Source organism: Pteropus vampyrus, unplaced genomic scaffold (assembly GCF_000151845.1).
Source record: "Pteropus vampyrus isolate Shadow unplaced genomic scaffold, Pvam_2.0 Scaffold116, whole genome shotgun sequence".
Taxonomy (NCBI): domain Eukaryota; kingdom Metazoa; phylum Chordata; class Mammalia; order Chiroptera; family Pteropodidae; genus Pteropus; species Pteropus vampyrus.
The window spans coordinates 4,328,304-4,344,886 of NW_011888897.1; the positions used below are offsets into that span (position 1 = coordinate 4,328,304).

General features: G+C 33.3%; 1 protein-coding gene across 1 annotated transcript in view; it reads right to left on the reverse strand.

Annotated features, from left to right (window-relative positions):
- CDK17 (cyclin dependent kinase 17) overlaps positions 1-16,583 on the reverse strand; it is an 80,170-nt gene that overhangs the window by 46,960 nt on the left and 16,627 nt on the right. The gene's annotated exons all lie outside the window — the stretch shown is intronic.

A 16,583-nucleotide genomic window follows, 5' to 3' on the forward strand; every position in this document is an offset into this window, starting at 1 on the left:
AAAGTAAAAGGATAAAAGTATTCCATGCAAATAAAAAAAGAACTGGAATTACTATACTTTTGTAAGACCAAACAGACTAAAATAGTCCAAAAAAAGGTTACAGGAGACAAGAACAGTATATATTAATAAAAGAACAAGATATAACAATTATCATATAAATACCTAATTACAGAGCCTGAAAATATATTAATTAAAAACTAATAGAATTGAAAGGAGAAATATATAGTTCTACAATGATAACCGGAGACTTCAATACTCTGTTTTCAACACTGGATATAAGAACCAAACTGAAGACCAATAAAGAAACAGAGGACTTAAACAACACTATATACCTAGTGCCTAGTGCATTAGACAAAGCTCAGTAATCAAACATTATGGTACTTGCGTAAGGATAGACATATAAACCAATGGAATAGAACTAAGACCCCAAAAAGAAACCTTCATATCTATGGTCAACTGATTTTTGACAACAGTACCAAGACCATTTAATGGGGAAAAGATAATCTTTTTGACAAATGATGCTGGAAAAATTATGTATGTTCACATGAAAAAGAATAAAGTTGGACCCTTATCTTATGCCAAATACAAGAATTAACTCAAAAATAGATCCAAGTCCTAAATGTAAGAGCTAAAAATATAAAATACTTAGAACAGAACATGGAGGAAATACTTATGATGTATGTCAGATCTGTCAAAGATTTTTTAAATATGGCACCAAAAGTACAAATTAAGACTTCATTAAAATAAAAAACCTTTGGACATCTAGGGACAGTATCAAGAGAGTGAAAATATAATCCACAGAATGGGAGAAAATATTTGCAAATCATGTATCCAATAAGGGTTTAATGTCCAAAATATATAAAGAACTCATCAACAACAAAAAACTATTAAAAAATAAGTAATAGACCTGATTAGACATTGCAACAAAGAGGATACACAAATGGCCAATAAGAGCATGAAAAGATGCTTAACATAATTACTCATTAGAGAAACGCAAATCAAAACCACAATGATATACCACTTCACACCTACTAGAATGGCTATCATCCAAAAACAAAAAACAAAAACAAAAACAAAAAAACCCACCCAGAAAATAATAAGTGTTCATGAGGATGTGCACAAATTAAACACTGGTGCATTGCTGGTGGAAATTTAAAATATGCAGCTATTGTGGAAAACTGTCTAGGGGTTCTTCAAAAAGTTAAACATAGAATAACCATATGATCCTGCAATTCCACTCCTAAGGATATATACGCAAAAGAAATGAAAACAGACTAAAGCAGATATTTTCACACCAATGTTAACAATATCATTAATCATAATAGTATCAACAGAAAATGGATAAACAAAACTATTCTGCTGTAAAAAGGAAAAAAGTTCTGGATGAATCCTGAAAACATTATGATAAAGTAAAATTAGTCAGACACAAAAAAAGACAAATATTGTATGATTCTGCTCATATGAAAAATCTAGAATAGGCAAATTCATAGAGACAGAAAGCAGAACAGGTTACTGGGAGTAGGAAGAAGAGAGTAATGAGGAACTGTCGTCTAATGGGTACTGAGTTTTTGTTTAAGATGATGCAAAAGTTCTGGAAATAGTGGTGATTACACAACATTCTGAATGTATTTAATGTCATTAAATTTAATGCCACTAATGACACTTAAAATTTTTAAAATGGTAAATTTTGCTATATAATATTTACCACGATAAAAAAATTTTAATTATTTTGCCAGCAGACATTTATATCAGTTTTTCACTAAGCCTAAACACAGCTAATACCTTATTTTAGTAGAACTTCATTGAAAAAAACTGGCTATATAATTTTCGATGTGTACAGTCAACCTATACCAATTATTTTAGACACAGCCGAGTAAAATATTAGGACTACTGCTTATGATTCAAGATGTAGAAATCCCAAAATACTGTTTCTCCCATCTCAACAATAAGAATAAGCCAGATAGACTATAAAATCACCGTTTTTTAAACTCAGAGAGCTGAGATGCAAAGAAACATAAATGAACTTAATTCTAGAAGGAACAAGCAAGCCCTTTCCAGGAATGAACACATGGCTGGAGTCATGGTAAAAGGAGCGGTAAACTTACTATAGAAGGGAAAACTAGCCCAACTTTTAACCTACTTTTAAGGGGTACATGGGGGCTGGCAAGACAAATTAAAATCCTGAGCAGCCTCATTCACAAAGCAAATCTGCACTTTCTCAAAAGGAGTCTTGTATTGGAGCTGCACTGGGAGGAGTGAGGAAGTAGGGCTGCAAAATGCTGGGAAAAGGGCCTTCAACAAGTGCAAGGCCAAACCCACTACAGGAAAGAGTCACGGTACTAGGTGAATGCTTTCTTCAGAGGTGAGAAAAGCCAGGGGTGAGTTTAAAGAGAAAAGAAAATGTACCAGCTGCTCAAAATCCCAGCAGCTGGGCTGTGAAACAGAGACAGATCTCTTACAGTTTTACTAACCACTGACTGAGCTACAAAGCATGAAGAGATTTCCTGAGTCCTACAGGTGCTAAGATCTCAAACCCTAATAAAGGGAAAGTCCTGATTCTGCACTCAAAACATTCGATACCAGTAGTGAACTAAATATAATTAAAGCTATAACAAAGTCCTGACCCACATTAGACTGTTTTTCTATCAAGTATATTTCAGCTTTTCCCCCTCAACTATGTCATGGAGATCCATTTATGTAAATGAATGCAGTTATACAGCATCCTTTTAAATGGATGTTTGCTATTCCATTGTATGGCCGTACCATATAGCAGAAATGTTTTATGCTGTTTCAGTGTATAGAATATTAAGAAAGACATGTATTCAAGGGTAAGATTTAAGAAAATTAATACATTTCAATGTTTCATCAAAAAATTTAAGTGAAACTTTCTTTCCCCGTAAATGCAGGTAGGGGAAGAATGCTACTGCTATGATTTAAAATAATGAGTCCGTAATTTTATACACCAGTGCTATGCATCATCGAGCAAATGTCAACACAGTAAAAAAAAAAAAAAAAAAGAGCAAATAATACTTTAGTATCATGAAAATTACATTTTGACCTTGCAGGCTGCATGAAAGGGTTTCAGGATCACAATCAGCACTAAGATCTGAAAGGTTAGTTTCATAAACTTAATTCTAATTAAACTATTTAGCAAACCGAACATTAATAATTCAATAAGGTTAATATGGTCAGCTATTAATAATAGAAATATAAGCATATAATCAAGATTACCAATTGCTGAGCACAAGAAGAATAAGTTTAGTGGGAAAAAGTGAATTTAGGATTGAGCCTACTGGAACAAATTTTAATGAACCTGGAACTCAGAAAAATGTCAAAGTTTAAAGTGTGGATTTGAGAGTTACATTTATAAAGCTAACTGAAGCCGGGAAGAACATGTGTTAGTAAGAGAGAAGGTCAGAAACATGAGGAATGTCTAAAATTAATAAGTAAATAAAGGAGAAGTCATCAAAGCAGTTCCCAAAAGAACGGATAAACAAATCGTGACAAATGAAGGGATGTTAGAGACGATCTGGGCCAACCAATTCATTCTATGTTTAAGGAAAAAGAGTTTGAAGGGGTTCAAAAAATAAAATGATTGGCCAAGTTTCTGAAAGTGAGAGTCAAGTCTTAAACTTCTACCTTAGGGATTCCAATTCAGTTTTCCTTCATTTCCAGAGTTAGGCAGCAACTCTTTCCTCTTCTAACTACAGAAGAACTAAAGTCTAGCATCAGGGCCAGATCAAGGAAAAAACAACACATGTTATCGCCACGCCCCCAAGCCCTGCTCCTTTTGCAGTCTTTACTACCCCAGTAAATGGTAACTCTAGTCTATCACCCACTCACTCTGATTCTCTTCCCTTTTTTCGCACCCTACAATCACACCCCATTGAACACCAAAATCTATGGGCTCCTCTTTAAATTACTTCCAGAGTTTGACTGCTTCTTAACACCTGAACTGCTGAAATCCTGATCCAAGCCACATCATCTCTTTGCCTAGAATATTTAGAGCATCCTAAATGGTCTTCCTTCTGGGTTCTACTCAAACATCACTTCCATGGCCACTCTACATAAAACAGTGACAACTCCATACCCAGGTTACACTCTATCCTCCTTCCTGTTTTAATTTCCTCCCCAGCCTTACTGCTTGACATTCTAAATGTTGGTTTATTGTGGATTCCCTCCACCAGAATTTAATCTCCTTGAGAGCAGGGACTTAATGTTTTGTTCACTGTTATTATATTTAGTACGATCCAACTTTTAGTACAAAACCTGGCACTCAATAAGCACTCAAATACTTGAAGAAGGAAGGAAGAAAGGAAGGAAAATAATAGAGATCAGTCCACTTTTAAATGTAAGCTTATGTAAAGTTTAATTTGATTGGCTGAATTTATTAGAGGTTGTAAAGATCAAGATATCCTACAGGTACATAAAATGACAAGCCTACTCATTATTTCCTGGATTCAATAACAGTTTAGACAAAACCTAAACCAGTCGCCAACAAGCTTCTGAAAGGCTTATTAATGTATATATCTCAATACATGCACTGGTATAAACAACCTTCTGGCTTTCAGAAGATAATATTTTTCTGCTAAAAGTTATTTTAACTATTTTCTTTAAACATGTATTTCTGAATATTGTCTGTTGGGCTGTAAGATAAAATTTAAAATATTAAAATTTGATTTAAAAATCAAAATGTAGATACTTTCATCATGAATAATCACTAATTGATTTCCAGATGATAAATCCCCACAGAAAGGGCATTTGTTTGAAACAGCTGTTCAGTTTCAGTGAATTCAGAATGTCATCTATTAGAAATGTCATCTGATGCTTTTGATAATAATGGTCTTACTCAGAGCAGAACCAAGAAAACAATTGTAATCACTTGAGATAGTTGCTCATTTTGAAACACAAATGGTAATATACGAAAAGGAAAAGGCCCATTGAAACAGCAGCAAAGATTAGGAAGGAAAATGGTAACCCCAAAATTGAAGACTTCATTAATTTTTAGCTTTGTAAATGGAACAAATTCTCTTTTAATGTAATTATTTATTCCAGCTAAGTTTATTTTACCAAATTCTCTGATTTTAAAAAAATAATAATAAAAAAAGCTTTAAATTGTAAAGCCAGGAAAGAAAAACAACTGTTTCTAAACACCTACCCTGCCAATTATCTCCTATAGTTAAAGAATCAATCATCATCTCTAGTGACTAGTGAAACATTAGTTATCTAAAAATTTTAATTCCTTCAATGAAATTTTTTAAAAAAGGACAATTCAAATTATTCTATATATCTCAGCTAAGTGATACAAGCTCCTAATCCTGCATTTGCATGTAAGTACTATATTTCAAAGCAGAACTACAGGAAGGTTACAGTAGACTATTAATTATTCTGGGCTTCAAATTACTTGAAAACTAAAATTTTTAAACAATAAAAGCAGCGCTGGGAGTTTATAGATTTGTTTAGTACCTGACTTATGTTCTTTCTAGAGCATTCGACCTTATTTTACTTGGTCAAGAGTGAACTTGATAATGATAATATTAAGATAAGAGCTTCATATTCTTCTTGAGGAAGGTAGTTTATATGAAATGTTTCCCAAGCTTTAGAACGAGGGGAGGCGGGGAGGCATTCCACCAATTATCATAAGGTAATAATGCTTTATTTTTAAAATTTGAAAATAGTGGAATGGAAACTAATGAAAAGAAAACAAAACTGACCTAGGCATTTTTCAATTGCAAGGTCAGAAAAATTAACTACATTTATACCCCTGATTCATATAAAGACCAGACACTCAGAAGCCATTCTTAAGTCATTCTTTGCTTTTTTTCACTCTCTCAACTGCCATATCCAATTGGATTATCAAGTCCGATCATGGTGCTTTCACATCCCTTACATTTCTTAATCCCATCCTCTTCTAGCTCTACTGCTAGGCCTTAGTTTCAGCTATGATCTAAATCACTTCAATACGCCTCGTAATAAACAAGCCTGGTTCTTTCAGAAGATTAATAAAATAGACAAACCTCTGGCAATACTGGTCAAAAAAGAAAATAACATAAATGAACACTCTTTTTATAACAATGGTGGAAATAAATTAGGTACTATCTTATAGAGTTAAACACTGCATACTCTAGGATCCTGCAATTCTTATTCTAAGTACATATTTAACAGAAACTTTTAGCACATATTTACCCAAAGATATGAACAGATACACTCATAGCAACATAGCATAATACTGGAAACAACTCAAATGTCTACAGACAGGAAAATGGATAAATTATGGTAATTTTGCAGAACGGACAATTATACAATGGTAAAAAAGAATGAACTACAACCACGTGCAACAAGAATGAATATCAGTAAAATGATACTTAACCAAAAAACAAGTACAGAAGCCCACATTTAGTATACTTTTACAAAAATAAAAACATATCATTTAGGTAAACATATAAATGATAAAACATTTATGAAATGCAAAAGACTGAAATACAAAGTTCAGGAAGATAGCTACCACAGGGAGAGGTAAGAAGAACACATAGGAAGATGTACTGGCAATGTTTGAGAAATTGGATCACAGATATTAATTACTTTACTGATGTTTAAATACTTACACACTAGATAAGCAGATCATGCACAAACCAGAGAAGATAATGTGTTGAGCCAAGAGCTATATATATAGTAACAAAATTCTGTGCAAATTAGTAAAAAATGTCAATAAGTTTAGGGGGGAAAAAACTGTAGAAATGAAGAGAGACATAATTAAAGATTATGAGTGAATTAAGAAACTTAAGAGAGTAAGTGAAACCTCTTAATAATAAAAAGACACAGAGCTAGAGTCAAAAGGGCTGATTTTCCCCTCCCCTCTCCTCCTCTTCCCCCACTGCCCCGTCCTGCCATTAAGTAGCTATATAATTTCTGGCTAGTCATTTAACGGAGCTAAGTTTCTAAAACTGACTATAATCAGATGGATTTAACTTCTGAAACAAATGGCCTCTATTTAATGTTTTCAGGTATGAAATCTGGTCTCTCTTGGGAGATGTATCATTCTGTTCTTGGCTTCTCTTCTTTTCCTGGCCTGCTAACATTACCTATTGCTTGCCATTACACTATTTTGCCCACAAATAAGGCACAGAATTAATCATTCCAATAGATTCTCTTCATAGTTTATACTAATTATTACAACCACGTAGGCTGAACCACGTAGATGAACATTGCCAGTACATCTTCCTATGTGTTCTTCTTACCTCTCCCTGTGGAAGAATTGTTTTTATCTGACATGCGCTTGTTCAATAAATACTATTCCTACAAAAAAGCCATATTGATTGACACTAATTGTATAAGTTGGATTCGGTAGGTCGTGCTACAGTAACAAACACCAACAAATCCTGGTGGCTTAACATAACTAAGATTTTATTCTTCCATGCTATATATATATCCACTGAGGGTTGACTGGGGCTCTGCGTCAAGTCTTCAAGGACCTAGGCTAAAGTAGAAGCTACAATATGAAAGGGATAAAGAGTGTAGCAAAGCATCTACTAATTCTTAAAGCTTCCATCTAGGAGTACTGGAACATTACTTTTACTCACACTTCATTGGTTAAATCGAGTCATGTGGCCGTGACTGCTTTTAACTGGAATTCCTACCATATTCCCAAGAGGAGAGGCAGAATACATGAGCATAATTTTCACAATTTCACAATGGTGTAGCATTTGAAGATAAATATCAAATGAAATGTTAACATATTATGATATATTTAAAATTCAAGATTAAAAAGAATCAATCAACAGAATTAAATTTTAAAAGATTTAACAACATAAAAACCCAAACAGCAAATAAAGGTCAAATGCAAACAAAATCCCCATCAATATTCTGAAAGATTTAAAAAAATAATCTATATCCACAGTAAGTATAAAAAATTTTCAAGGAAATATGTATTTTTCCTTAAAATTCAGCATTGTAGAAGACATTTAAATTATCCATACTTAGTTGAATAGATCTTCCACTACTACGGATATAAAGTAAGAATAGAAAGCTGTCCCTTAAACTCTAATTTTTTAAAATAGTAACTATAAAATTGTTTGATTTACACTGAAGGGAAGGTAGCTTGCACTGTAGGGTATTATGATAGGAATGACATGGGTACTTATAAGGTGTACTATGGTGGAAGAAAGGGTCTGGAATTGTGATAGATGTAGGGTCAGAGTGACCACATTAAATAATGAAAAAGGAAGGATATTGCAATCAACATAACTAGAAGACTTAGAAACCCTCTGGTTGGCCCTGTATCTAGCATATACTTAGTAATAATGATGAAAGTGAAAGAGAAGCTTGAAGACTTAATTAAAAGTGAGACATTACAGGCAGAGGCCCAATAACCTGAGAGGCAATCATATGGACAGATTTGGATTCTTCCCTGGAACACAGTCATAGAAGAGTTGGTGAAGATGTGTTGGTGAGAATGAGGCATATTCAATTTACAAACTGAAATGAACAACTGAACTGGAAAAGCCCAATCTAGCTTCAGGTGTGACTTTTGGAAGAGTATCATATAATCTCTGATGCCACATTAACATTGGTTTAAACATGTCAGTATCTAAGGAGTTCAGGCCAAAAATTATCAAATAAAATCTTTTCCTTTATCAGATAATTTTTATGACTTCTGCCCTTTAAAACCAGTCTCAGGTTATTTCACCTATGCTGCATTTATAGCAATGGTCTAGGAAGATTTCAATAGGAAAAAAATAAGTAGAGGAGGGGAAGAATTATTTTTCTATTCTACAAAGAACAGTAGGTTAAGACTATTGCTCTTTTTAGTACAAAGGAAAACTAGAAAGATCCTATTTTGAATTCACCTGTATAAAGTAAAAAGAAAGTCAAGAGGTCACAATCTTTAGATGTGGCTATATGTTCCCATTCAATTTTGTGGTTAGAAGTTAGGAAGTGCCTGGAATTGTTCCCTCTTTCAAAGGTAGGAAATGAGAGGTTATCCTGAGGTCAGGATCTTCTGATGTGGCTCTTGATTTAAATTGTGTTAACTTGCTCTGCTCCAGGATGAAAGCAATTATGACCAGATCAATGTGCTCTGCAGCTGGTTAGTCAGCTGCTCCAGAATAGGCAGCCAGGAAAAAGCTTTGGGGCCCTCTCTGGGAATTGTGCCTCCTAAGATTGGTGTTCAGGCCAATCTTATAATTCTTAAAAGGTATTATCAGCTCCCTAAGAAATAAAATAAACAAATAGGAAATATCCCCTTTTAATTTTCCAAGGAAGCTATAATTATTGAAGTGTTTCACATTCTAGTCTAATATTCTCTAGAAAATAAAATATTTTGACCCACCAAACCACCATTTGACCCCTGTATATGAATAACCGTTATACTGGCTCAAGAGTCTGCCTTAGAAGCATCAGCTGACTGCTTGGAAGAGGAAATTTAAAAGAAATCCACTCTTTTTTAAAAGAAAAGGAGCAAACAAGGCTAGAAATGATCATTAAGAGGGTCCCAAAACCTAGGCAACTTACAAAGTCTTCTTAAAGGAAATGGCTTGAATACAAAATTTTATGACTGCTGCTACAAGGAGTACTACAACATCCATGCTAAAGTTTAAAAAAAATACATCAGTCTTACTACTAACTTTTAAAAGTTAGAATTAAAGAAAAATGTCTGATAGATGGTACATTCAATAAAAGTAAGAACTGGTGAATCAACTAACTCAGTACCAGTCCACTAAACAAGACCATGATTCAGGGAATCACAAAATGGAAAAAAAAAAAAAAAATTACACCTATGTACCCTTAAGCATTCTAACTTAAAACATTTAAATGTGCTTACTAATCTTTTGCTGTGAGGCAAAGGCCATGGGAGGAGTTCCTTACATAAAAACAGGTGTCAACACACTCTACAATTTCTCATGGATTTCTTTAAAAGTTAAAAGAAAAGTTGAAAACACCTGTAAAGCACTGAATGCCAAACTCTTCTAGATTTGTATGGCCTTTCCAGGCTTTTAGTTGTCTTCCTTACAACTAACTCAAGATTTTTTTTAGCCACCAGCCTTTATTGAGTCTTTCCAAAGTTTTTACAGAAATAATTCTTCTTATGCATTGACATTTTATTGGTTTAGGTAATATTTGTTTAAATTATGTAATTACAATAACAAATAAAGCTTGTATACAACAACTGGTAGGAAAAAAAATGTAAGGTCAAACTAAAGAAAAGCCGACTAGCTGTCAGTTAGTATTAAACATGCTGTGGCTATCAATCAATAGTCTTAGAGAGAGAATGAAGGTCACAAATTAATCACAACTTCATTATATCTTCACCTGCCTTCTTAAATTCTATATACAGAGGTCTCTGCAAACACGCAACTATCTATGTCTTCCAAAATATTTTAAACCAAATGTAACAGATTTCATAACTACAGTATAGGTGGATGATTTGAATTTTCCCTTCTACATGGAGTACTGATGAACTATAATAAAATTCCTATATGCAATTTTAACTAATATTCTTAAACTGGAAAACAGTTAAACAAGGAAGGAAAGAAGGAAGGAAGGAAGGAGGGAGGGAGGGAGGGAGGGAGGGAAGGAAGGAAATTTCGAGCCAAACTCAGGATTATAGTTAAACAAAAATATTTTTACACAATCTTCATATCAGCCAATCTCTGACTATAGTGATTTCTTTTTAAAAAATAAGGATAAATTCCATTATGAGAAAGCATTTCTTTACTTCATTCTTACAACAAATACTGTTTGAAATATGTGGTCTCAGCTAAGACTTATTTAAATAGAAATTAAAAATAAATATTTATTACATGATTTGATCTGATGCTAGAAAATCAATTTCTGTTTTTATCATACTTTGGGGAAAGGTTTATAGTAAGCTCCTAGGCACTTAAGTACATATTCATTTATATCACAGCTTTCATAACAAAAGGCTGAAAATTTGATTATAATGCAAGTATTAGGTGTGCAAACAATTAATAGCAAAGAACACCTAATGGCACTCACCAAGGCTATCCACAATTCAGTAGTAAGATACAGTAAAAATGGGCATAAATTCATTATTACTGAATCTCAGAATGCATTTACTCTAACTTTACTCACATACTGAAGGGGATGGGAAACCATTACAGTGAGTAAGTTCAATTTAATAGATTTTTTTTAAAGTGCCTAGAACATTCAAATGCTTCTCAAGGAGTCCAAATAGCCCACCCCCTTTGTGGTACTAACTGCTTCCAAAAAATATAAATTATTTTACCGAAGAGGAAACAAGACCTTTTTTTTTTGACATACAAATTTGATTTTTTTAATCTGGAAATTAAAAATGGCAGCATAAGTCTCTTGTTTTAAGCATATTGTTATAATTAAGCTTTTCCTGGAGCCCTAATGTGTATTTACCTTCTATGTACACATTTCACTAGCATTACTATTTCTCTGATATCCTCAGCAACACAAAAGGACAAAGGTTTCTATTCTTTTTTTTCTTTCTGTAAGCAAAAAGGATTAAATTTAATGATTTTCATTTATTGTTCAAAAGAGTCTTACTTCTCTACCCTAGAGTGCAATATTTATGGCTTACTATGTAAAGTCTGACACTGATTTTGACCCAATATTTAATTTACCAAAGACAACTTGAGATTCAAATAAATCAGTCTCAACATTAAAATATGAGCAATCTTCTGTTTGTAAAGTTAACCAGGCAATTCACAAGTTTATGTCTGTATACACTGGCAACCGCATCCTTCAAAAATGATTAGAAATATACAGACAATGACTAGGACCTACTGATATCAACAGACAATTTTTCTCTCAATAAGTGAGATTTAAGTTTAGGTACTTTCCCACCCATTAGTTTCTCTAGCAACATCATGTAAGAAGGCCAGATCTGTAATAAACTCAAGGGGGAAAAAAGTACCTCAAATAATGATTTATGTGAATTTAGGTAAAACGTATTTTAACTGCTAAAAGATCTGGCCTTTTATCAATTTTCTCCTCTTGTGCAAGCCAAAGTAATGAAATGTGCTTTAAATAACAATAACAAGGAAATGGAAAAAAGACAAAAGTAATCTTTCACATTATATAACTTTTCAGCAACCATTTTAAAATATAAGATCCGTGAGACTATTAGAAGTTAATATTATCAAGGAAATGATGTCTTTTCCCTTTTTACGTAATAGGAAAAGTAGTTAATAGTATTATATGCCAATCAGTTCTAGTACTTTACTTACATTAACCCTTTTAACCATCACAATAATCCTATATTGTTATTAAAATTATTCCCATTTTATATCTATAAACAAAGTCACTGAAGAGTTAAAAACTCACTCAAGGTTTCTAATAGTAAACAGAGGAGCCAGTTGGAACCCAAGTAGTTCAAGACCCTACCTAGTCCATGCTCTTAACTGCTACAACCCAGAACGGGGCTTACACATAGCTTCACTCAAATAGGAATTGGCCGAGTGCTTAGTAGTTTTTCTTTCTTCTTCTAAAAATCAGTGGTTGAAAAATAAGGCACAAATAATAAGCCTTCTTCCTTTCTTTATTCTACTTCGCTACTGAGACAGAATTGGGTACTCCATACACTACAATCGGTTCTCATACAAACCCTTTATATAGCATCTTCCTGTTTGTTTCTAATTAGCTTAAGCACAAGATTGTGAACACTTCTGGGGAAAAAAAGGATGTTTTGCTGTTTGTTTTTTAAAATCCCATTTCCTTGTGAAGAACCTAGCTCTAAAGAAGACCTAAGTAAGTGCTGGACAGAAGGAAATAAAGGGGGGTAATTTAAAAAAAAACCAAAAAGTCACTCTCTAGAGTAACTTATAAACTAGAGAGACCCAAATCTTATTGAGTTTAGGACATTTTGCAAATTTAATCAAGTAGTCGAAAATATATGCAACAAAACTGGAACATATCTCAGGTAGTGTTTTTTGCTAACCTCTATTAACAGTAAGATTTTATTAGCAACTATATATAATTTTAATTATCTTATTTGACTCCCAGGAAGGCCTTAAGAGTTGGTATCACTTTGCCATTTCACAAATGAAGAAACAGACTCAAAAATGTTAACAAATTTGCCTGAGATCATATAGCTATCAAGCCTTGCCATTTCTAATTGGTGGTGTCTAAGTGAGGAAAAAAAAAGAAAAAAAAAGAAAAAAAAAAGAAAGGAGGGAAGGGAACAACAGAAGAATCTACTACAGCTCCAAGGCTGTTCACAGTAGAACATACCCAGGAGTAGATTCGAAAATGGAATTCAGTGAGTTACTACAGCTTAATAGAAATAGCCCCTAAGAATACCCAAATGAAAGAGGAAGATCAAGTGCAGGATTAGGATCCAATTTCATTTTGCTCTAAAGCAGAGGTTCACCAGTGTGGGGAGGGGGGTCCTGAGGTCAAAACTATTTTTATAATAATACTAAGAAGTTATTTGCCTTTTTTACTTTTCTTTCATGTACCTACAGTGGAGTTTTCCAGAGACTACACTGCACAGAATACTACAATAGACTGGAATGAAAAAGTAGATTTGAGAATCCAGCTGTCTTTTAATTAAGCTAAACTTTACAGAAATTTGCAAATATGTAAAACAATGCCACTCATCTCACCGTATTTTTTGAAAATACTTGTAGTTATTTTTCATTTTAAAATTAACAAATTTAATTTTTAAGTAAAGAAATGTTTAAGACTATAAAGAGGTCCTCAGGCCAAAAAAGGCTGAAAAGCCACTACTCTAAAGCCATTCTCAAGCAATCTGCAAATCTAAAATCTGGTCCTCCAAATTGATTTACTCACTAGGATTAAGTGGCCTATATAAACGAAAAGCTCCTGAATTTACTATACTATACACTCCTTAGAGACAGAAACATTTTTTAAATCTTTGTGTCCCTCCCTAACTCCATCACATCACTCACGTCCAAAAATAATTTGTTATATCAAGCCAAATTATTTCTCATTGTATATTTCTAAATTAACACTACACTTCACCTCTAAATTACATAAAACATTCTACAGTACCACATCACCTCAAAATGAACTAAACAGGAATGTCAACCTACAAAATTGAGAAGATCAGACATCACCACATGGTGACACATGATGACTCTACTGCTGTAAAGATATTCTGTAAGGCTCAGTTAATCATTCACTCTTTTGACTTTCTCCTAACTGCAACAGTAAGAAATGTGGAAAGCATTTTAGGAACCTTATTTTAACAGGAAGAATTAAGTAGACAATATACATTTGTATATTTTAAAGGCCACATTCTTATAGCTACTATAAGAATGAAACTTCAATTTCCTTAAAAAATAGTAATCTAATCTGTATCATATGACACATTACCACCAAATAAAGGATTATGTATGGTCTTTTATGTGTTTTCAAAGTACAAATCTCACAAAATCTCCTTCTAAATATTCATGTAGGTTTCATTGAGAATGTCCTTAGCATACTTGGAACAATGTAAATATGGATTTTCTCTTCATGTTTAAAAAGAGAAAGTATGTAGACAACTTTCTAGCCTTTCACTCTAATAGACATCTGAAATGGACAACTGAATGTGCTATTTTGTCATTCTATAATGTTTGTCACAATAATTGTTTATCACATAAAAAAACAAGCTAACACTTTTTCAAAGCTTTCATAAATACAAATTTTATTGGATAGCGGCCAACTTTCCTAGCCAACAGTGTAAGACTCTTGGCAACATGTTAAAAATGCCAACACTCTTCAACTTTTTGATAAAGTTTTTATTTGGGGAAGGGAAGGGCTGTTTAAGGGGGAAAAATTACTTATAAAGTGGTCAGTTAGTTTTGAAGATATTGGAAATACCCCCACAAAAACGGTTCTTCCTAGGACTGAATCATTTACCACTTGACCTCAAAAATTTTAAACTATCACCACTGTCAGAAAAGCCTTCTTGTGATTTTGGAGGGAAAAAAAAACCTTAATCCTCTACCACATTACTTGCCAAATGGAAAATTAGAAACTGTTCACATACCAATCCTAACAGGGAAGGGGCATAACAATGAACCAATTAACAAGTACACTTAATTTACTTTTATAAGATCTTTAGTAGAGGCCAGGGTATAAGAGTCTATCAAAAGATTAAGAAAAAAATTTGTATCTGACTAAACTCAACTTTGTTTTTTTCCAATTTTTCAATTTTACTTCTAGGATTTTCTGTTCTACTAATTTTACTTATTTAGGAAACCTTGGCATATTAGAAAAAGGAAAATTAAAATACTAAATTAGATTAACACAAAATGAAAAAAAAAGGTCAAATGTGCATATCCACTACAAATGATAGACTTTAAAAAAAAGTTCAAAGAAAGGTTTCGTATGAAGAGAAAAATATTTAAAAATAATAATACACAAATTAACCAGAATTCTGACAAACAAGATACTATTCTGTGACCTGAATAGCTTCCTTATGTGGGATTAAATGGACTGTAGTTAAACCAAGATTGAGTAACATGGGCCTAGATTCGCTTCTTTGTTTCACTGTTGCTTACTACCTGCTCAGTGTTGATCCTCAAAAGCTGAGAGGTAATGTACTCTTACACTTAATTAATACCTGTGGTGAAATGTTAACTACATACAACTTTGGGACTGGTTGATAAAGGATTCACAGCACATAGGGTGTCCACCTGGTGTAGCAGAAATTGACAGAAAGCCTAACACAGGTTCAAATCCTGATTCCTTCATATAAGCATTGGGAGAGTGAGAGAAGTATGACATTGAGAAAGCCAACTTTGGTTTCCTCTTTAAAGAAGGGAAATAACTACCTCAAAAGGATGTGAGATCTAGATTAAAATGTACGTATTGTGCCTAGCACATCACATAGTAGGCATTCAACAATACATGTACTGTACATAAAATTGCAGGATACACACCACTGACCTCCTCAATCACAGTAAAAATGAGAGATTAAATAACTTTTATGGGGTAATGTGGGAGTAAGTTGGTAAAATTATTTCTAAGAAAATATTAATTTCAAACCACTACTCTGCAAACAGAATTTCCTACTATGTAATTCTTATGTGAAGAATGTTTTGACAGACTGAATAGTTCTGTGGAAAGCCTATGTTTCCATATTTTGTACATGCACACAAGAACTGCTGAGTGAAAATTTATCACTGAAGCCAGTAGGTCTTTCTCCACCTAGACATAGACGGCCTTTGTGCTCTGACCCAACTACTTTTCAGCCTCATCTCCAGAGATTACGTATGTCCTGGTTTTCTTCCAACCTCTTTAGATATTCCTTTGCAGATTTATTCAAACGCACACACACAAAACTTGAAAATGTATTTATAAAAAAATCTAATTCTTAGGTCCATCTACACAGATAATACATTCTCTTGGTGTGAGTGAGTTTGACAATAAATTTTTTCCCCTGAGGAATGAGGCTTAACTTTGACAATTAAGAGTCTGGATACTCAAGTAAGAAACTAGATACAGAAGTCTGTAGCTCAGAAAGGAGATAGAAAAGGATCAGAAATAGAAATTTAGGAGTTACTGCTTAGATTGAATACATGCACCTAGATGAGTTTGCCTAGGGAGGAAGCATAGAGTGAGAAGAAAAATACTTGGGCCTTAAG